The 22,041-nt window shown below is 41.2% G+C and overlaps 1 pseudogene; it reads left to right on the plus strand.

Moving 5' to 3' along the window:
• Nucleotides 1-2,640: 2,640 nt before the first annotated feature.
• LOC119815839 lies at nucleotides 2,641-3,278 on the plus strand (annotated as a pseudogene).
• The last annotated feature ends 18,763 nt before the right edge of the window (nucleotides 3,279-22,041 follow it).

Below are 22,041 nucleotides of genomic sequence, written 5' to 3' on the forward strand. Positions count from 1 at the left end.
ACAGTAGTCTGGGAGTGTGCTCCAGAGAGGAGGACATCAGGAGGGTTCTGATCTAGTCAGTGGATTAACCCTTTCATGTCTCTTAAGATGACCACATCATTGGGAGGTGAAGAACAATAAAAGGGAGCCTATGGAGGAAGGAGGTCTTCCCAGTGTGTCTTTGGTGGCTACGTCTTGCTCTGAATCTTCGGGTCTGCCTAGTCTCTGCTTCCTGGCTACCATAGTGGAGTTACTCTGTTCTGCCATGGGCTGCCTGCCAGATGGAATGATCTCTGACATTGTGAATTTAAGAAAATCATTTTCTTCTTTGTGTCCACCAGGTATTTGATCATAGCTACCCAAAAGTAACTAACATGTAGGCTATAGAGTACATTTATTGTTATGTATATACATCTGTCATCTAAAGCTATCTTTCCTTCATTTCCTTCAACCATAAAAGTCATTCCTTGCTCTCCCATCTTCTTGGCATGGGCAAGGATCTCATGTTTTGACCAAATTTGAGAAGCAAACTTCATACAATGCCCACTGCCATTTTCTTGGTTGGAACACTGGAGGCTCTAGAGCAGGAAGGCATTCTATGTATCAACTCCTGAAACCAAATGTATTTGTGCTCTGAGTCCAGTATGGTGAGGATGGGGGCTGTTACTGAGCTGCTGCTGGACAAATGGGTACCATTGATGGAAAAACTGCTTCTCTGTACACTTTTTGGCTTGATACGCGTACAAAGAGGTCTGGAAGGATTCAGCAATTAAAAGTTTTTATTTAAAGAATGCCTCTGTATAGTCTTATCCTTAAACACGTAGAGACTGTGGTATTAGAGGGATGCCCCGGTGGCTTTGAAAGAATGAGAACCTAAGTTTGAATTTCTAGAACCCACATGAAGCTGGCCAAGTGATATATATTTCAAACCTAGTGATTCTGCAATAAGGTGGGAGCCCATAACAGCAGAACCCCTGGAAGCTGGAAGTTCAGTTAGATTGGTGTACGTACCACACAAACAAAAACAACAAAAAGCTGCCTCAAACGACCATCATCAGAGCAGAGATTGGCCTGCTTTCTGTGATCACACATTTGCATGTTCTCAGACACCAAAGCACAAACACCACAGACCATGCTGTAATTGCCCCGCTCCGACCTTACTTAGTAGGCCCCCAGACTTTAGCACAACTGATGCCATGACAGAAGTACCAGTTGAGGCCATGGAACTCAGCACACACCTACCAAAATTAGAACAAAGACCTAATCCATCAAAGTTCATAGATTTGGGGAATGGAGAGATGGCTTAGTGGTTATGAGCAATGGCTGCTCTTCCAAAGGACCGGGGTTCAATTCCCAGAACCCACATGGTAGCTCACAACTGTCTGTAATTCCGGTTCCAAGGGATCTGACACCCTCACGCAAACATACACGGAGGCAGAACACCAATGTACATAAAATAAAAATAAATCATTTTATAAAAGAGTTCATCAATCTGGGAAAGTCCCTAAATGCACTAACCTTGCTTTTTGGTTTCTGTGATTCTACTTCTGGCTGATTGTTCTTGATAGCTATGTCAACAGATGGCATTTTGTGATTAAAAACTTACCCTGAGAAAGACTTGGGACTGCAGTTGGGTCCCATCACCCAGCATATTTGCCAGCTGGCTAATAAAAACTTTCTATTAGCTTGAACCTGTGATAGAGTGGTCTTCCCTGGTGGATATATTACAACACACAAACCCTTAGAAACTGGTAACTTTGAATTTGGGCTTTTACTATGCCCACTTTCTCTCTATCAACTCACGACAAACAATCAGAAAAACAAAATAACTGCTCTCCTATTTCCTATTACAGAAAAGACACAAATCCTGCAGTAAGGAAGGTGGCACATGCTCCACCATGTGTCCACAAAATGAGGGCAGAAACAGTTGCTTTCTAGAGCTTTCAGCCCAAGGTACCGCCAGGCATCCAATCATTACAAGGCTCTATTCATATGCTAAGAAGGAAGGAGACAGGAAAACAGGAAGCAGGGGCTATGCTTTAAATTCACAAACACAGGAGGAAGCAGTCACTGGGAGTTAAGTTCTGCATGGTTTCCTTTGCTAAGTAACCTCATGTTGTTGTCTACGCTACCATTTCTTAACGGCCTTTTTCAGTATAAGGACAAGTCTTTGGCCAAAAATGAAAAGCAACTCTTTAACACTGTTAAAAAAAAAATCACTTAAAATCTGATCTTATAAAGGCATATGTAACACTTTCTGAAAAGTTTCTGCACACCCCCCCCCCCCCACTTAAGCCTCTCTGCCAACATAGCAATTCAAATCAGATCAAATCAAACCGAATTAGAAAAGGCCCAAGTTTACTGGACAGAATGCTCCTGGAAGAAGACATGAAAGGCAGACTGGAAAACCACTGCGTTTTCCTGGGGGCCAATTTAAATACCCTGTGGGAGTGGTCTTGAGCATCTCTCAAGGAGGGATCATCATTTGCTTTCTGAGATGCAGCAGGGTTTAGAGAGAGATGGGGGAGGGGCTTAGAGTGGAGCTTCCACCCAAACACTCCAGACTCTTTGGATATATGGATGCCAGAGGCTGGAGTATAGCCTCCACCTGAACACTTTCAGCCTGGGGATCTTGGCAGTCTGTTTTGCAACCCCTGCATCATGGCCTCTGCAGGACTTAGTAGAATCTTGGGGATCATCCTGACCCTGCTTTGCTGGATCAGTGCTCTGGTGTTCTGTGCTTTGCCCATGTGGATGGTGACATCCTTCATCAGCAACAGCATCCTTGTGGCCCAGATGGTGTGGGAGGGGTTGTGAATATTTTGTGTAGTCCGGAGCACTGGTCAGATGCAATACAAGGTGTATGACTTACTAGTGGCACTGCCACAGGAACACAAACCACAAGAGCCCTCTTGTATCACCACCCTCCTCATTGGCTTGCTAGGCCTGCTGGTCTACCTCGCTGGTGCCAAGTACACTACCTGTGTGGAAGACAAGAATTCCAAATCTTGGCTGGGGCTCACTTCTGCGATCATCTTCATCATCTCTGGGGTCCTGACCTTAATTCCTGTCTGCTGGGCTGCCCACTCCATCATTCAGGACTTCTATAACCCTTTGGTGGTTGATGATCAAAAGTGGTCTCTCTGAGTTGGGCAGTTTCAGGCCTTTTGCTGCTGTGCTGTGCCTGCACCTCTAGAGAACCCCAGGGACTTGGTTATTACATGGCCTGCTCTTCTGTATCTGCCCCACATTCAGCCTCTCATTGACCCTCCTCATGCCCCACCTAGAATTATGTCTGATGCTCACTGGGGAGTGAGGCTCTATTGGCCAAGGAACTTTAGGACCCTGAGCTGAATCATTAAGAAATGATGCCTAGTAGTTCTGGTGTTTCTCTTCTTGTTTTTCTTTTCCAGTACTGGGTATTGAACCTGGGGCCCAACATGTTTGATAGGCAAGCACTCTACTAGAGAGCTGTATAATACCCTGCCCCAGGGTTGGTTCTAACTGTTGAGGCAGGCTCTCATTATGGAGTTCTGACTGACTTTCACCTCTAGTTTTCCTGCCTCAACCTAAGCATGGGACTCTGCCCAGCTCTGCGGTTGTCATTTCTCATTTCTAGACGGTGTGTCAGGAGGGGTGACACTTTTAGTCTGTGTCATTATTCACTCTGGGCATCTTCTGTGGAACCTGTTTTGAGGCCACTTGTGAATCTGGCCTTTATGGTCCTCAAGATGATCTGTCCGAGGAGTTCCTGTTGCTCTTGCTGGCGGAAACTCACAGGACAGACATTTCCCTGTCCACACAATATTTTATTAAATAAAATATGATTTCTATAATGTGCAATAAAACAGACATACAGAGAACAACCACAGGCTAAGAATATCTAGAATATCTCATCAGTCTTCAGGGTTTGCACCATTACTGTATCCTCTCTCTTCCTCCAACAGATAGGGGAAATCAGGAACATTACAATCAAGAACCTATGAAATGCTATAACATCACTCAAGTAAACAGAGCTTGTTAAGTCTGTTTACAAGACAGGATCTTAAGAATGAATGTTCCCTTGCTCTGAGTTCACTAATTCTCGTGAAGGAATTTCACTAGGGGCATGTATTTTGTTCCCAGAATAGGAAAATTTTGATACAGTTCTCAAAGAAGTTATGAAGCACAGGAAGAAAATTTAACGCCAAAAGAAGGTGGCCTAAAGCAATTTCCAGCTTGTGCTACTGTGATTTTATCTAATAACATATGTAATGAAAACATGCTATCCACCATCAATTATTACCTCAGGATAACTCAGGCATCACTGGATAGCGCTTTCGGCCTAGTTTATCAAGCTTATACCTTATCTTTTGACTGCTGTCTCTGCCTCAGATGCTGCCCAACTCCAGGGGCTCCTTCATGTACACATCACCTGGCCTAGAAATCCATGGCCGTTTGGCCCTGTGGCCTGCATTTGCTTGGTGCAGAAACCCAATCCAACCACAGCAAATACTCATCAGACACTGTTTTCACTGCTGTGAACTAAATTCATGTGAACTCTCCCACTCTCAGGCTTACTGCAAATTAATTCTCAAAGCTCCCCCTGTTTTAAAATACAGACCACTATAGCTGGCAAACATGTCCAAGGTTCTAGACTTAAAACCAACAATAGTCCCGAAAACAAATGATTTGACTCTAAAACCAGCCTTAACCTCTGGACTGTATTGTTTTCACATGGTAATGTAAATCAATATGTGTGCTATAAAGTCAATTCTGGTTCACTTAAAATAAGTAAGGCTCACAAATAGCATTAAATATCTTGGAGTAACTCTAACCAAACAAGTGGATGAATTGTATGACAAGAACTTTAAATCTCTGATCAATAAAATCAATAAAAAAGTAAGTAAGGCTAATCACAAAATTAAGCTGATCCTAAAGTTTTTTGCTCTGTTTGTTGTATATCTAATTGAAATATTTATCTAAATTATTCTATTTTCAATAAAAAGTTGGGAGTCAGATATTGGAGTAAAAACCTGGTAGATGAAGAAAGTACAGAGGAATGACCAGCTGACCCTCTCTCCACATTTCCCAGATCAAAAAGGCCTGAAAATATTTCCAAACCTTTCCCTACTCCTTCCTGTGCCTCTCTATCATATCCAGAGTCCTCCAAAAATCTCTATGACTAATTCAGTCCAGTTAGTTACTGACTCAGCTCCCTGATTCAAGGTTAACTTTATTAACAGTCTCAAAGTGTCACAGTGCAATCAAATATTCTGTACCATGTAGTGTGTGCTGTGTTATGACAGTGCAGTTGTGGTTTGCATCTGTTAGGATTTCCAGCTATTGATCCCCTTACTATGATGGTCAATATTCTGATTAAGAGGAAATTCTGAATCAAAACAGTTTGACTTTAATGTCAGAAAACAATAACCTCTGCTGGTCCTGGGGGGTGGTATGGGCCCACCCAGGTGGATCACTGGGAAAAGAAAAAGGGGATTCTATTGTCCCCTATTTTATTGCTATCTTCTAATTGAGTATTTGGGATATATGTAGTGCTCTGTGGATATTCACCCAGTGAATGAAGGGATAGGTAGGTAAGTGAGTGAATGATGACTCAAGAGAGGAAGAAAAAAAGAAAAAGAAGGAAATCCATATAGAAACATTGTAAGACCTTATGTTAAATACAAAGAAAGATGCCTAGCCAAGCTGAGGAGTCAAGGAATATTTTTCATTTTATGTGAAACGTATGTTAATTTTAAAAGTCATTTAGTATTAACCCAAATACTGTATTTTCAATAAATAGCCATTTAATACTGTTATAAAGTATTCAATCATGGCAGAACGTATCATTTGTCTCTCTGTGAAAATGGATATAGCTTAGCCAATAAAACTAAATAATCCAAGGTCTTAAACTAGACATAATTTCAGAGTCAGTGTGGTTCAAGGAGCCTTACCACTGACACGCAGAACACAAAGTGGTGGGAAAACTCAGAAGTAGTTAAAACATGCCCTGCCCCTGTTCCTAGCTTCCTTCAAGAGAGGCTTCACACCTGTAAAAGTTCATGAAACTTGTTTGTAAATCAAGCAGCAATTGGAGTAAAATCTAAGATGACTCAGTAAAATCTAAGGGCCTCAGGACCAAAATATAAGCAGACTGGATATATGACTCTGTGAAGCCTCAGAAGCATAATTGAAAAATTACTGGGTTAATTTGCTTTTCTATAGCAAATGGTCCCTGAAAATGATGTTATAATTTATCACCCAGCCATGAGGATGAAAAGTTCTTGGTGGATAGCCAGACCTTGTCTAATTGCTTAAATCCAAGTATCATGATTGTTTCATTTATCCTCAGTGAGCTTATAGATGCCCATGTTTTCGTCTTTCTTTTTCCCAGTTCTAGCAATCTAACTTTTTATTTTTAAAAAAGCAAACATTAACACCAATAAGCACTCAGCAATAAAATATATCTAGATACAGGGAAGATTAGTATTTGTACTAGCTCACTGCTATGATCAGGACTGTTTTTGGTTTTGATTTTGTTTTTAATCTTTTCCAGCCATCTTAGAAGATGACCATTGTCCTGGTCTTTTCCACCCCAGCTTTGCCTCTTAGCAGGAAAATTCACAACAGCCCTCTGAACCTTTCTTCCCAAGACAGCTGCTGCAAGTCCTGATGGTAAAATCACTGCTAATATTGAGAATATATTTTGGGGTCCAGTGAATTTTTCCAGATACTCCTCTATGTACTTGCACACACACACACACACACACACACACACACACACACACACACAGAGTTTCCCTTTCCTCCCTCTCCTCTTTCTCTCCTTCTCCCTCTTCTGACAGTATCTTACTCTACAGTCCCAGCTGATTATATAGTGGAACTTACTCTATAAACCAGAACTCACTATATAGACCAGAATTTACAGAGGTCCTTCTGCCTCTGATTTCCAAGTGTTGGGATCAAGGCTTGTACCAGCATGTCTGGCTCCCACTTATATTTTTCAATACAATAGACTACATACCTGAGATCCGTTATTGTCTCTCTTTCTAGGTGAAGGAATATTTAGCTATGTGACCACTTTATACAGAAGTTTATTCCCCTGTAAAGTGAGAGTGATAATACTTAGCTTGCAGGGCTGCTCTGAGGGAGAGTTGGGGGGTTAAGTTAATACACATGGAGCTCTTGTTTATGTCAGTGTTGAGGACTGGGCACAGGGCTATGTGCCCGGCAGGCAAGTGCTCTACTACTGAAGCACACTACCCATCCTCACATAGGGTTCTTAAACTTATACCTCATGCCTGTTGATAAATGGCCTAGACTCTTAACTATTTGTAACTGCTATGTACCACTGAGTTTGCTAAGTCACAAGCATACAATGAAGAAAAGCATTTTGCCTGCATGTATGCCCATGGATTACATGCGTACAGTGCCCCAGGATGACAGAAGAGAACATCAGATTTCCTGGAACTGGAGTTACAAACACATGCAGGCTGCTCTGTGGGGTGCTGGGAATCAAGCCCAAGTTCCCTGGAAGAGCAGTACTGTACTTCACCATTGAGTCACCTCTCCAGTTGCCTCCACCCTTCTGAAAATATATTTGAGACAACAGTAAGCTCTCTGGGCTGGCCTTGAATTTGTAGCTCTTCTGTCTCTACCTCCCAAGTAGGATAGAACTGGTACCAGATAGACAGCATCGTGACCAGCTTGTTTGGATACTGACTCATCAAAGAAAGTTAGAAAGACTGTGGAAAAGTCAAAGCTGTCAGCATGTTGGATGTGTTAACTATTACCACATTTAAATGTGATATATTGGGGAATATTCTTCATGTTTTAGAAATACAGATGGATTTACTTATGAATAAAGTAATATAATAAAAATAATGTCTTATGCCTCCAGCACTGACTTCAAAATAATTTGCCAAGTTCCAGACAAGGACCACAAATGAAAGCAGATTTGTCATGAGCTGAAGATTGTTGACATGGAGGAAGGGATGGGGCTCTATCGTCTATTTTCTTAGCGCATGTTTAGGATTTAACATTTTTAATAATAAAGAAGTTCTGTGGAAAATGCACATAGATATTGGTGGGAGCTAGCAATCTCTAACATTTATTTTTTTGTTTTTAGTTTGTGTGTGCGTGTTTGTTTTTGGCATATTTTGGTCTTTCTCAAGACAGGGTTTCTCTGTGCAATAGGCCTGGCTATCCTGGGACTCACTTTGTAGACCAGGCTGGCCTCGAACTTGTAGAGATCTGCCTACCTTTGTCTCCAGAGTGCTTGGATTAAAGGAAGGCCTGTGCCACCATGCCCTGCCTAACACTCTCAATGTAACCATTTGAATAAACGATGAAAAACATTTTGGCTTGGGAAAGACTAGTGGGTGGGAGACGTCTACAGGAGACAGAAGGGACTAGGTAGAGAAGGGTAGGAAGATGGCAAGAGAATGATGCCATATTATTGAGATAGAAATAATTTGGAAAGGAAGACACTCACAAAAGTATTAAAAAAGAAAATCAATGAAGCTTTTATCTAGAGCTTACTTCTAAAGCTTATGAGCACCAATACTTACTTGAGTCAAACAAAGTGAGGTCTACTCGGTTTGCTTCAACAAAGCATAGATTCCCTTTCCCACGTTCTTCAGATTCATCTTAAGGGATTTGATAGGCGCTTCTTTGGGATTTGAGTTATCTTGGGTAATGTCTGTTTGGGCTGCTATAACAAAATACTATAGCCTGGATTGCTTACCAACAATAAAATGTATTGTTCCCAATGTGGAGACAGGGTAGTTCAAGACACACATCAGAAGACGTAGTATCTGTTAGGGGCTATTCTTAACAGCCAGTGCCTTCTGGTTATGTGTTCACATGATGGTAAATGAACTTTTTTTTATAAAGGAATTTATTTCAAGATCCAATCACCTCCCAGAATGCTCAGCTTCCGAATACTATCAGCTCAGAGGTTAGGATTCAGTATGTAAGTGGTGTGGGACACACAATTCTAAAGAGTGTAAGAAAATAGGGCCAGCTCTGGGTTAGATGTTGACCAGCACCTGGATTATCTGAGATTAGTTCTTTTCTAGGAGGCTGGCAGGTTAACTGCTAGTGAAGAATCAGCCCTTTCATTGCCCAGAAGAGGGCCGTGATTGGTCAGCTGCTGCCAGGGCCGAGTGGTTTTGTGTGTCTCCTGTTTGGATACAGTGTGAGTTTTGTATATGCTTAGTGGAGGATGCCTTGGTTTATTTGCCAAGAGATCCATTTTTCACTTGCTGGGTACATACCTAGGGAGCAAAGACACTGGCTCCTAAAGACATTAGAGCTAGCTTGGGCTCTCATTGGCAATTAGATGACATTTTGAGAAGACTTCATACTTTGGGCAAACTTTAGTTTTAGTTGTGTTCTGTACAAAAAGCAAATTTATACACGTCTGAAACGGCAAGGGGGTGGTGGAAAAAATGGTTTCTGATTTAACATGAGCAAGTATCAGTTTCACAGTTGTGAGTGAGTATAGCATAACCAATTATATAGCAAGCTCTACATAGAGCAGACATCTCATTAAAATAAAAAATGGAAAGGGGTCTCGCTAATGAGTCCAGAAGTCCTGCAGATTGTTTTAGACACTATGAACAGAAATCTGGGTTGTATTTCTCTAATGCACTTAACACTATTAACTTCACACAAAGAGCAACACCATCAAGAAATAAATGGGATTAGCTCAACAGGCAGCAAGAACAGGATTTCTCCGGGAAAATCACCACTTAAGAAGCAAACCCCACAGCTGCCTTTCCATTTCCCATTTGTGTTTCTTATTGGCCACAGCAAACAAGCCCAGTTAAAAGGAGAAGGTCAATGTAATTAAAACAACGTTGTTCACATCGTAGTGAACAGGTAAAACTGCTCGCCATTTTTATATTTGTAGGCTGAAATGTTTTCCAAATGACTTTTTGTTCTGTTCCACAACTGGAATTCTTCTTTCGTTCATGAATGTTGCTGTACTTGGAATCTTAAGTGTTTATCGGAGGCTCATGTGGTACCAATTTGTGCTCCAGAATGGCATTATTGGAAAATGGTGGGCACAGGGGCTCCTGGGAGCTCTTTAGGCCACTACAGATACGGTTGGGAGGTTAGCTGGATTCTGATCTCTTCTTTCCCAGCTATGAGGTGAGGGGTTTGAATGTTCCATGGTGTTGCTTCCTCACTACAGGTCTAAAAGCAATAGGCTAATCAATCATGAACTAGATCCTCTGAAACCATGAGCCAACGCCTCTTTTCTCTTTAAAGTTGGTTACTTTAAACATTTGCTAATAATTACAGAAGGCTGACAGACACAAATAAAAAACAGTTTATTCTCCCACACATCCAGAAAACAGAGTGTGTTTCTTATATGGTCTAAATGGAAATTTACGGGTTAAAACAAAACAAAGCAAAACACTCTCAAATAGATGGTATTAATAAAAGTTGGGGACTTTGGAGGTGACTGGCTCCTCTCTCAGGAACAAGGCTAGTTCCCATATAAAAGAGAGCTCCCTGCCTCTTTTTATCTTGTGAGGTCAGAGCCAAAGCTTCACTGCAAACTAAAGCCCAGCTCTTACCAGCCCCAGAATGTGCTGGTGCCGTGATCTCAGGCTTCCCAATTTTCCAAGACACAGGGAACTAATTTCTGTACATTGTCCAGTTTAAGGCACTGTGAGGCATCCTCTCTCTTGAAGAGTCACAGGGGCTGAACACTATGGGGAATTCCAGGGCTGGGGTAGGGAGGGTAGGAGCTTGTTCTAACTCACACAGAAACAATGTCTTTCTAGGGAGTAGGGACTGAGCTCAGAGGTCCTTGACGTGAGAGTCTCTGGAACAGAGACAGGAGAGAAAGGAGAAAGTTGAGGAGAATCTAAATGTTGGATACAGGAAGGGGAAAGAAGAAAATTGGCCAGAAGAAAAACAAGAGGGACAGATATACAGAAAGAACCTTCTGTGGTTGCTGTGCACTGTAACTTGGTAACCCCTTGATGCTCACAAAGTCCTCTGAATTACATGCTACATAACATGAGAAACTCTATTAAAGTGGGGCAGGAAGATTGAGAACCACTGGCTTAGAGGAAATAGAAAACTGGAAAATGTGGCTACTTCCTTGTGGCTACTGTTGGGAATGTAGGAACACTGATGGGTGAGGAGAAATGTTTGAATCTATCTTAGTAACGGCCAGGGACACAAAATCATTGCTAAAACGAAAGAAGCAGGTAATGCAAAAGAGATGTTTGTGGGAAAAAAAAAACATTAAGTTTTGTGCTCAATTTGCAAAACCTTCATCAATGCCAGCAGGGAGAACTTCAGTTTAAACCCTAGGATTCACACCAATTGTGTCCACGGTGCTTTCTGTTACTTATTCTACTGTCTGTCCATCCATAACTTGGCCTCCTGTGATGTCCCTTTTCCATCTTCTATTGTCTCTCCGTCCACAGTCTGGCTGCCTGTGATGGCCTTCTCCCTTGCTTTCATTACCAAGTTTCTCTTTATTAGAAAAATTTCCTTATGTCCTCTAATGCTCAGAATGACTGGGTCCTTGAAACACTGAGGAACATGTTATTCTTATCAGTGGTCAGCACCAAATTCATGGGCAATACTTCTTTCATGACAGTCTCTCACATTGTTTCCTTTGCTCTTGTTTCCTCTAATGTTTCTGCTTTCTATTTTCATTTTTCTCTTAAAATAAATGTTGTCTTTTCATTTATGGGGCAACTTTCAAAATGGAACTATTGCTAATAGGTTTATCAGCCTAATTGCCTTATCAGCACTGATTATTTACTCTTTGTGGTACACATTCTCTTTAGATAAATAGATTTCATTTGCCACAGCTTTCTCCTTTTTCATTTTTTTTCTTTTGAGACAGGATTTCTCTGTGTAATACCTGTGACTGTCCTGGAACTCACTCTGTATACAAGGCTAGGCTTCAACTCACAGAAATCCACTGGTCTCCTGAGTGCTGGGATGACGGGTGTACACCACCACACCTGTCCAGTATTCTTTATCCCAATTACCACAGAGTCCCTCAACATACAAGCCTCTTACACCTGCCTAATTTGATTGCAAGACCTAAAATGTGGCCAAAGAGGAAGGAATACAGTACGTTCACTGGGGAGTAAAACACATAATAAATCTGCTGCTTTTATTTGTTTTAATGCAATCTCTTATAGCAAAGGAAGCCTACAAGACCATTCCTAAATTATGATACAAAACAGACTTGTCCTTCCCAATTTTTTGGAATAACTTGGACTCTTATGGAGAGAAAGTTTCAGCCTGGCTGATGTCTTCTTTTCTCCTTTTTCTGATGTGAGTGTCAGTACATGGCTGGAAGCACAGCAGCCATCTTTGACCCATGATAATGCTGGTGATAAATGACAGACGCTGAATCCGTCAGACAGAAGAGCCAAAGCGCCTATCCGCAATTCGCATTCTACAAAGCCACCAATTGCCCCCTTCCAGCTTCCTCCTGAAAGGTAGGAAATAAATCTGTATTTATGGCGGCCCTGCTGGGCAAATGCCTTCCTAACATGCCACATGCAATGATGGATAAGACATCATTCCTATTCTGAAACCTCCCTCCGTCTGGAGTCCCATCCATTTAGTTGAAAAGCATTGAGATAAAAGAAAAGATGAGAAGGGTAAAAATAGTAAATGGGAGCACTAGCTTAGTTATATGGTTTTTCAGAAAAGTTAAATGCAAAAGAAAACCTGAAAATAAAGACAAGTTCAGGACTAAAGGCACTGGCAAGGTGAGCTGGAAGTAGGAAAAGAAAATTATCAAATGAGGGTTGCCGAGATAAATGAACAGATAGAAGTCAAGTCAACCCTGCCCTGACCTGTTACACCAGCTCTGTAGTCTGATGCCTATCTGCGTCTCCTGCCCGTCGTAGGCTGATCAGCTCATTCAATGTCGCCTCGCCATACATTATGGACAAAGCACTAGGGTCAATTTATTATTAGCTCTTGCTGGTATCATTTTGTCAAGAACTACATCCCCTTAGACATATCGAAATTTGTTTGCCATGATTTAATATAAAAATCTCATAAAAAATCTTTTTAATACCTGACTGGGATTATCTAGGAAATAAACGTGGTTTCGGCTGCTTAACATCAAACATGCTATTTAATAGTCCCCTCTGAAAAAAGCTGAAAATTGAAAGCAGATTGTGTATGTCTTTTTTTTTTGAAGGCCTCTAGTCTCATTATGAGCAGATGGTCTAGTTCTCTTATGACCTTTGGTGATGGTTGCGTGGATTACCAGATTCATATATTACCACCAGGGAATTGTGCCTAAAAGAAGAGTAGGTGGAGGTTCAATCAGAGTCACCTGTGAGTGATGTGATCCACTATTGTGATGTGGGCCTAGAATGTCATTGGCTGGATGACGATATTCTAGGAGTCATCATTTCATTGACAGTAAGCGTTAAAAGCCTCCCCACAAATGGACTGGCTTGACATGGTCACTGTCTTAGTTCATTTTAAGCAAGTCAGTTCTTCATTCTTGTTTGGTTTATCTTGGCAGCCTTCGACTAGTTGCATTTTTTTGCAAATTAATAAATTATTCAAATTTCACATATAGCCAGGTAGCGTGGCCTACACTTTTAATCCCAGCACTTGGAAGGCAGAAACAGTCATATCTCTGAGAGTTCGAGGCCAGCCTGGTGTACAGAGCTAGTTCTAGGACAGCCAGAGTTATACAGTGAGATGTTATCTCAAAAAATTTATATATATGCACTGTATTTACATAATTTCTCCCTCTTCTACCTCTAATCCCTTCCACATGCCTCTCAAATTCATGGCATATATGTACTAATAATACATAAATACAACCTGATGGTTTTGTTTAGTGTTGCTTGTATGTATATGTTTTTATGACTGACCATTTGGTTTTGGATAAGCAGTTAGGGGGCACTTCCCTGGAGAATGCTGTTTCTCCCTTTATCACTAACTGCCTGTAGCTCTTCGTCTAGGAGTGGGATTTTCTGAGATTTCCCCTATCTACACTGGCATGTCAACTGGTGGTGTTATTATTCAGATTTTATTTGGGCAGCCACCTTGTTGAGATTTCATGAGTGTAGCATTCCCATCATATATAGAAAATACAACCTCATAGCAGACTCTGGTTCTTTTAATCTTTCCATTTCCTCTTCCCCGATATTCCCTGACCCCTAGGTGTAGGCTAGGTAGTAGATGCATCAACTGGACAACCTATAATCAGTTCCTCTGAGTTTTGTTGACCATTTGAGTTATTGTGGTTTTCTGTAACAATTTGTGTGTGCTCCAAAAAGAAGCTCCGTGGATGAGAAGTGAGAGCTACATTTATCTGTGGATATAAGGGTAAAAATTTAGAATGCAGATAGTAGTTAGACTGGTTTAGGAAAGTGGCAGCTGTGGGTTCTCCTCTAGGAACTGTGACCTCATTGGCTATGGGTAATTGGCTGGGTTTGCAGTACCAGGGATGCTTTCCTTCCTGTTGAGAGAGTCTTAAGTTCAATTAGACAGCTGTTGGTTACCCTCAAGATATTGCACCTTTAGGAATAATTTGCTGTGCTGGTCATTGTTGTTCTTAGGCAGACCAGCTGGCAAACAATGCTAATTGCCTTCCTCCCTTGGCAGCTTGCGTAGCACCTTCCAGTGCTAGGAAGGCTAGTCCTCCAGAAGGAGATATTTAGATCACATCCAATTCAGTTCATCCAAGTCCTGTGTCTGATGTGCATGGTGTCATGAGCAATAGGGACTTCCCTTCAGCTCCTGGGAGGCAACCAAGGGCAACAGCAATATCCTATATTGTTTTGGGAATTGCTTAGACTCTCCGGACAAACAGCTTAAAAGGGAGTTTCTCATGCCTGGTACTCAGGGTTTTGCTAGACAGTCTATGGCCCTTGGAGGGAACATTACAACTCTAAATGATGTAACTTCGTTTTATAGATGATTCCCCCAACCTCTCTTTTCCTCACATACACATTATGTAAAAGGGTAAATACAAAAGAATATGACCCCCTATGTCCTTTTCAAATATCCTTAGTGTTATTTAACCTTTCTTCTTTCGTTCTCCTTTTGTATTGTTGTTCTTCCTCCCTCCTTAGCTGAAGCCCACCCCGTTCCCCATTTCTCCCTTCATGTCGCCAGTATCCCGCTATTCCCTTCTCAAGAACAGTGTCCTCCCAACTCCATGGTCCATTTTTACTATTTTATATACTTACATCTGAACATTAGGGACTGAGAACCATAAATGAAATAAAACTCTTTTGGGGGGGTTAGGGAGATTACAGAGAGGCCATCTGTGGCTTCATCCTCATGGTCTTTCATCCTCTGGTCTGGTCTGTAGACATGACTGTTTCCAAAAGCAACAAATGAACAACTTCCAAAGAATATGTGTTTTCCAAGTCTCTGCTTATGTCATGCTTGATACCACCCCATTGATGGAAACAAGTCACATGACCACCATCAACCTTGTATTCATGGAAGCAGAGAAACCAGGGATGGAGCGGGGGCTCCGCTGGCCAAGGGATCGCCATGCAAGTGTGAGGGCCTCAGTTAGAATCCTCAGCACCTATATAAGAAGCTAGGCATGACAGAAGGCACCTGTAATCCCAGCGCCGAGGATGCAGAAGTGGGGGATCTCCAGAGTTTACTGGCTAGCTAGTCTAGCTGAATGGGTAAGATCTAGGTTCAGTAACAGTCTCTGTCTCCCCACCAAAATAAGGTGGGGAGTTATTAAGGAAGACACATGTCAAACTCTAGCCTACATCTGGACATGCAGCATATGCATGTGTACCTGCTCACACATGTGCACATACACAGATCGATATAGACAGAGAGAACAGATGCTGGGAAATAAACTTAGAGCCTTGTATGTGCTAAGCAAACAGTTTACCACTGACTATACCCCTAGCCCCTAAGACACCTCCTAATAGAGAAAATTATGAAAACATTACAAAAATTCTGCATAATTTGTGGCCATTTTGGGGAATCAGTCAAGCACAGATGCATGTTGAAGTTCATTGGGGATTATGCCTAATGCTTAGGCAGCACACTAAACTAATTACATCCATTGCAGGAAATGAAGTTTCAGGGCTTTTGATCAGTATGTATAGATGCACGCATCCATCTATGATGCATGCTAATGGCTCAGAAGATGAGAGTGAGGCCCTCTGAGGAATTCACTTTCCGGTTTCGAACTTTTGAACAATAGTTCAGTACTTGATGCAAACACTATTTTAGTATAGCTAAACTTGCCAGTCAATTTAGAGTTGAGATGGACTGGTATTCATGGCACCCAGCAACACCTGGAGGAGATATTTAAACAGATTTCTAGACTTCACCCAGATATTCTAATGGGGTTGACCTAGGATAAGGCAGGAGAATTTCTGATAAGTTCTTAGAGGGGGCTTCTCATATGATCGGATGTCAACACCACCTCAATTAAGTATAGTAAATAACTAGCCTGGGGTCGTTGCTGTGTAGAAGAGCCATGACCACTCCTAGCTCAAACTTAGCATTCATTCTCTATGATTTTATCCCTCAGGCATTCCAATAGAGGTAGGCAGTAAGTATCTCCCATCGCAGAGGATCCTCTACTGGGACACACAGTTGTTTCAGCTGCTCATTTCTGCAGGGTTTCCACTCAACTGAGTACCTACTTTTCTTCCTTCAGTTTCCTATTAAATGAACAGAAAGGATGACAGTTTGGAGCAGCTGCAGGAACCAAACTGGAAGTCTTCAGTACCCCACAACAAAAGTCAGTTGTGACAGTGAGCTCACTCTTCAGTTAGGAACCTCTATAGGAACACACAAAAGATCAACGATGAATACCAGGGAGTCTGAGCCTGACCTCCGCTAATCAGGAAGAATAGAGACAAATCACTTGCTTGCTCTTTGGTAAGAAGAGCAAATGCTTTTCAAGTGCCGTATTTGCAGTTCATGCTTGGTCAGAAGAAAATGAGCACTCTACTGTATCCTGATAATTGCAATTGAGAGGGGGGCTCTTATCAGCCCCGGGCAGAAAATCATTGTCTATTCTTTACTGTAATCAGTGGTCTATTTAGAAAATACACCCTCTATTTGGGCACTTCTACTTTCTAGGTAACAGGATGCCATAGTTGTCTAGACAATTAGCTCTTTCTCTTTGGGAGTTTCCAAAGAAGAGAAGAATGGTCTCTGCTACACGTGTGCGGCTGCCTGACACCACTCTTTGCTAGTAGCGATATGGCTAGCTTGGCAGAGTGCAGCGCTCTAGCCTTAGACTCCCCAGCCACCATGCAGTTGGTCCTCCTATCACAGCCCTCCAAGAAATCCTTCTTCACATGTCCTTCAATATCTAGTGTTTGCTTGTACTCGGCCAGTTAGCAAAATTTTCTCCCTGCTTTAGGGTAAAGCCCTACAGCTGTGATGTTTGGGCTGTGGTTAGTATAGTTATATCAGGGTTACCAAATAGGATTTCCATTCATATTCACAAAGAGATGTCTCAGGGCACCTTGGGATGTATACCAAGAAGTGGCTATTAGCCTCATTATATGGCAGACTAGCTTTTAGCTCTTGGAGAATTCGCCAGCCTGATTTGCACAGTGGCTCCTCAGTTTTCCATCCTATCAACAGTGAATGAGAGGTCTTCTTTCCCTACATCTTCACCAGCATTTGTGGGAGTCACAGATCCAAGAGGAGAACCTGCTGCTACGGCCACTTTGCTCAATCAGGATAATTTCTAACAGCATTCTAAATACCATTCTTACACCCATAGATATGTCTCTCATACTTTATCAAAAGAAGTTCTTTGCAGCAGATAGTGACTATTATTACATAATCCATAACTTATCCAAGTGTGCATAACAAGTGACTGTGGATTCCAACCCAAACTGATACACCTACAATACAACCCCTATGCCTAAGGCTTAGGGAAGGACCATGACACTCACTGTCTTAGTTATTGTTACATTGCTGTGAAGAGACATAACCAAGACAAACTCTCATGAAAGAAAGTATTTAATTTAATTGAGGGCACTTGCTCACAGTGTTAAAGGAATAGCCCATAATCATCATAGCAGGAAATAGATGGCATGGCACAGGAACAATAGCTCAGAGCTTTACATAGTGATCTGCAGGCCGAGAGAGGGGTGGGGTCTGTGTGGTGGTTTGAATAAGTCCAGCCCCCATAGACACATGTGTTTGAATGCTTGGCCTATCGGGAGTCATACTATTAGGAGGCAGAGGTAGAAATGCTATAAAAACAGAACTCGTGTATGAAATGATAGAAATTGAATTAAAACACTAAACAAATTTATTTCTTGTTGCACATTTATTAATATAACGATTTGCTATATTTATTTCTAATCATTATATATTCTGGAAGTCTCTCGCCTTGTTTTAATTAATTTTTTACATTTATTTCTAGGTGTGTGTGTGTGTGTGTGTGTGTGTGTGTGTGTGTGTGTGTAGGGGGCATGTGCCATGGTGTGGAAGTTTGAGGACAAATGACTCATAGTCTCATTTTACCATCACGGTTCCAGAGATTTTAATTCAGTTGGTTAGGCTTGATGGCCCGTGTCTTTGCCGGGTGAACCACTCTTGTTTTATCCCTTGCTCGCTTGTTAAAACCAGCAGCATAGATTCTGCTCCCTTGCACTAAATCAAAGGCATGGTTCCAAGATACTTATCTAGCTGATTAACCTTATCCGTCTCCATTACAGACAGTAGGAGTGTCTTTCCAGACAGAGCCTGTCAAACGTCCCTGCCATACAGACCCAGAAAGCGCACCGTTGCCATAATTATGTTGAACAGTGAAGATGTAGGTTGGCGCAGCATGATTAGATGGTTAACAAGAAAAATAGGGGATGTTTCTGCTCCGGAAGCACAGTAACTTTGCCCAGCTGTGGAATAATGCGCATCAAAGACGACTATTTCCTCGTCTGGATAAAGCATCTCTTTAGGGAGCAGCAAATGAGCACTGTGGGTAGCAGGAGAAGACCCTATCTGAAAGAAGCCTACGAGAAGCAGGGTTGCTTTCTGCACCCCAGTCCCTCACTGCCCTACCTCAACTGCAGCTTGATGGACAGCTTATCTGATCTCTGCTCTGGCTTCCAACCACCATGGGAAGCTCTCTGTTATCTTCCAGATCTTTTCTATGTTCTTCCTTTGCAGCTCTGAGAGTCAGCCTTTCAACCTTCTAGAGCAGGGATGGTTCTCAAGCTGTGGGGACTGGAAACCTAGTTATGACCCCCTACCCTGTGTCTTTGGGTTTTTCTTTATGAACTTCTAATACTCCAAAAAATCTGGTTGGTAGTTGAAGTGAGGAGAAGGCAATGTTCTCGAGTTAGCCACAGAGATCAAAAACTCCCTTATTACCACAATAGTACTCAAAGAGATCACTCATGGCCCCAGTGGGTGGTAACTCAGTGTTTTCTAGGTAAAAATAAGTTTGACTTTCCTAGTTCTGTACATGACACCAAGTTATGGGCCCTGACTTTCCATCACAAACGTTGTCCTGCGAGTCTAGATAATCATAAGAAAAGAATGCAACAGTTACAAGAATTATACAGTTACAAGAAAATACATCAATAATATTATTCTATCATCAAAATCGCCTATCAACTGTGCCTTTAAAGCATTTTTATTTTGAAAAGTCAAGTGCTCGAATAACAATATAAAAATTTGCATGTATCATTTCCCAAGGTTCGCATGTTATCATGTTGCTTTGCTTTCCTTGTCCACAGCACAGATGTGACTGCCTGTTGCTTTCCCAACCCCCCCACTTTGTTTTTCTCTCCTGTTATCTCTCCCTCTCCTGTGCTCCTGTGCCTATGGTTTGGTCCTTTCTATTGTTGAGTTCTGCGTAGGCAGATCTAACCAACCATGGATATAAATATTTGGGGAAAATGTATCTGTACAGGTACAGACTTCTTTATTGTCATTGTTTCCTAAACAATCCAGTATAACAACAATTTACAGAGCATTTAATATATATATATATACACATATATAGTATATATATATATATGTATATATATTTAAATACCTAGAGGTGATTTAAAGCATCTAGAAGATACAGATAGGTCATATGAGAAAACAATTCCATTTCATATAAGGGGCAGAATGTTGTCAGCGTTTTTCCTAAATATTTCTGAACAAATTCACAATCATGTATTCCGCGTAACTGCTACACAGTGATCAGACCAAGAAACTTAATATTAACACAATATTATTATTTTGAATATATACTCAAGTTTTGCTGATTGTCTCTATGTCTTGAACAGAAGTTAAAATTTTTGTTTAGTTTTTATTTAACATGGAAAAGTGCATTATGCTCTTTTTTTGGCATTTATATTTTGACAAGCCCATGATAATTCTTCACAATCTGATGACATCACACAGGAACTTAGTTAGGAATGAGTGAGTATGCTTAAAATCTACAGACATGATTAGCTTCTCTAGATTGCTACTGCTTGTGGCTTACATTTTGTAAAACTGATTCTTCTGTCTTCACTGTATTCTTTAACATACAAGTATATTGATGTAGGTGTGTCTTCTATCTATCTGTTGATTTCATTTGTTAATAAAGAAACTGCCTTGGCCAGCCCTTAGGTGGGTGGAGTAGACAGAACAGGAAGAAGGAAGTGAGGTAGATGGCTCAGTCAGATGCCACGCCTCTCCTAAGTTAGTCAGACTGCCATGCCTCTCCTAGGGAGAGAGATGCGATGAAGCCAGCCACCAGGTCAGATGTGCTGAATCTTTCCCGGTAAGACACCATTCGTGGTGTTACAAAGATTATTAGATATGGGTTAGTCAAGATGTGAGTAAGAGGCTGAAAATAATGGGCCAGGCAGTGTTTAAAAGAATACAGTTTGTGTGTTGTTATTTCGGGTGTAAAGCTAGCCATGCGGGAGCCGGGCAGGACGAAAAGCAGGCCTGCCCGCAACTCCTCACTACAGTATATATATATATATATGTGTGTATATATATATATGTATATATATATATATATATATATGTATATATATCAATTAGAAGAGAATAAATGAACTTAGGGCTTTGAGACAGTCTGTAGTAATTGGGGTCAATCCTTTGATGTAGTTGGCAATTGATGCTCTATTACAAAACACAGATCCCAGACTTCATTCAATTGGCAGGCAATCACCACTCAATCTATCACTCCTAAGAAGAGACACACCTAGAAATAAATCTTAGGGCAAAATACAAAGTTAAAATTGTATCAGCAAAGTGATTTTATAGTCTAAAAATTTTAAGGTGGTTGTACCCTTTGAGAATAAAATTGCTGATTCCATACAGTAACCTAATTTTATGAGATTTCCCCTTAGAGCTAAAATCCCAGTTATAATGTAGAAAAAGGATATTACTTATTAAAAATGCTCTGATATCAAAAGCACAGAAAGTGAGCACTGTTTATGTACAGCATGTCTGTATCTACATCTATAACTACATTTCTCTGCACCCTGCCATTGAGTATGCTCCTGTCGGACTGAAGTGCCTCTGCTGTCATGTCATTGGAGTAAGGGTTTCCCCTTAATGATTTTATTGTTGAAACAGAATGAAAGACAATCAAGAAACCAAGAGGGTCAGGAGCACAGAAAGCTGTGGCAAGTGCTCATCCTCTGGACTCCTACAGGTTAACAGAACTGGAAACAGGAACTGCAATGTTGAGAATTGAACGTAAGTTATCTTTATATTTTTATAGTATCACCATATTGTACTATGAGCCTTGAGACGGAATTTTCTTATATGTATATAATATAATTAGAACTGGGGACCTACTGCTATCCCGACAGTATTGGATGGTAAAGGGTTTCTCATGTCTTCAGGCATCGGTGCTATTGTGATGTTTTAAGCATTTCTACTTCCTTTAGCCCATTGTGCTATCTTAATGATGCTAATAAGTGGGTCATAGTTCTGTCCGGTTTCAGAAAGTTGCTGTCTGATGTGAGAGTATACTGATTATAAGTAATCAGTACACCGTGTTGCTGCAGCAGCTGGTACTAATGCCAGGAACTCAATGATCAAAGTGTCTGTCAGATTAAGAGGACTGGAAAGTCTCTCAATAATTTGTGCAGAATC

This window comes from Arvicola amphibius, chromosome 5 (genome assembly GCF_903992535.2).
Source record: "Arvicola amphibius chromosome 5, mArvAmp1.2, whole genome shotgun sequence".
Lineage (NCBI taxonomy): Eukaryota > Metazoa > Chordata > Mammalia > Rodentia > Cricetidae > Arvicola > Arvicola amphibius.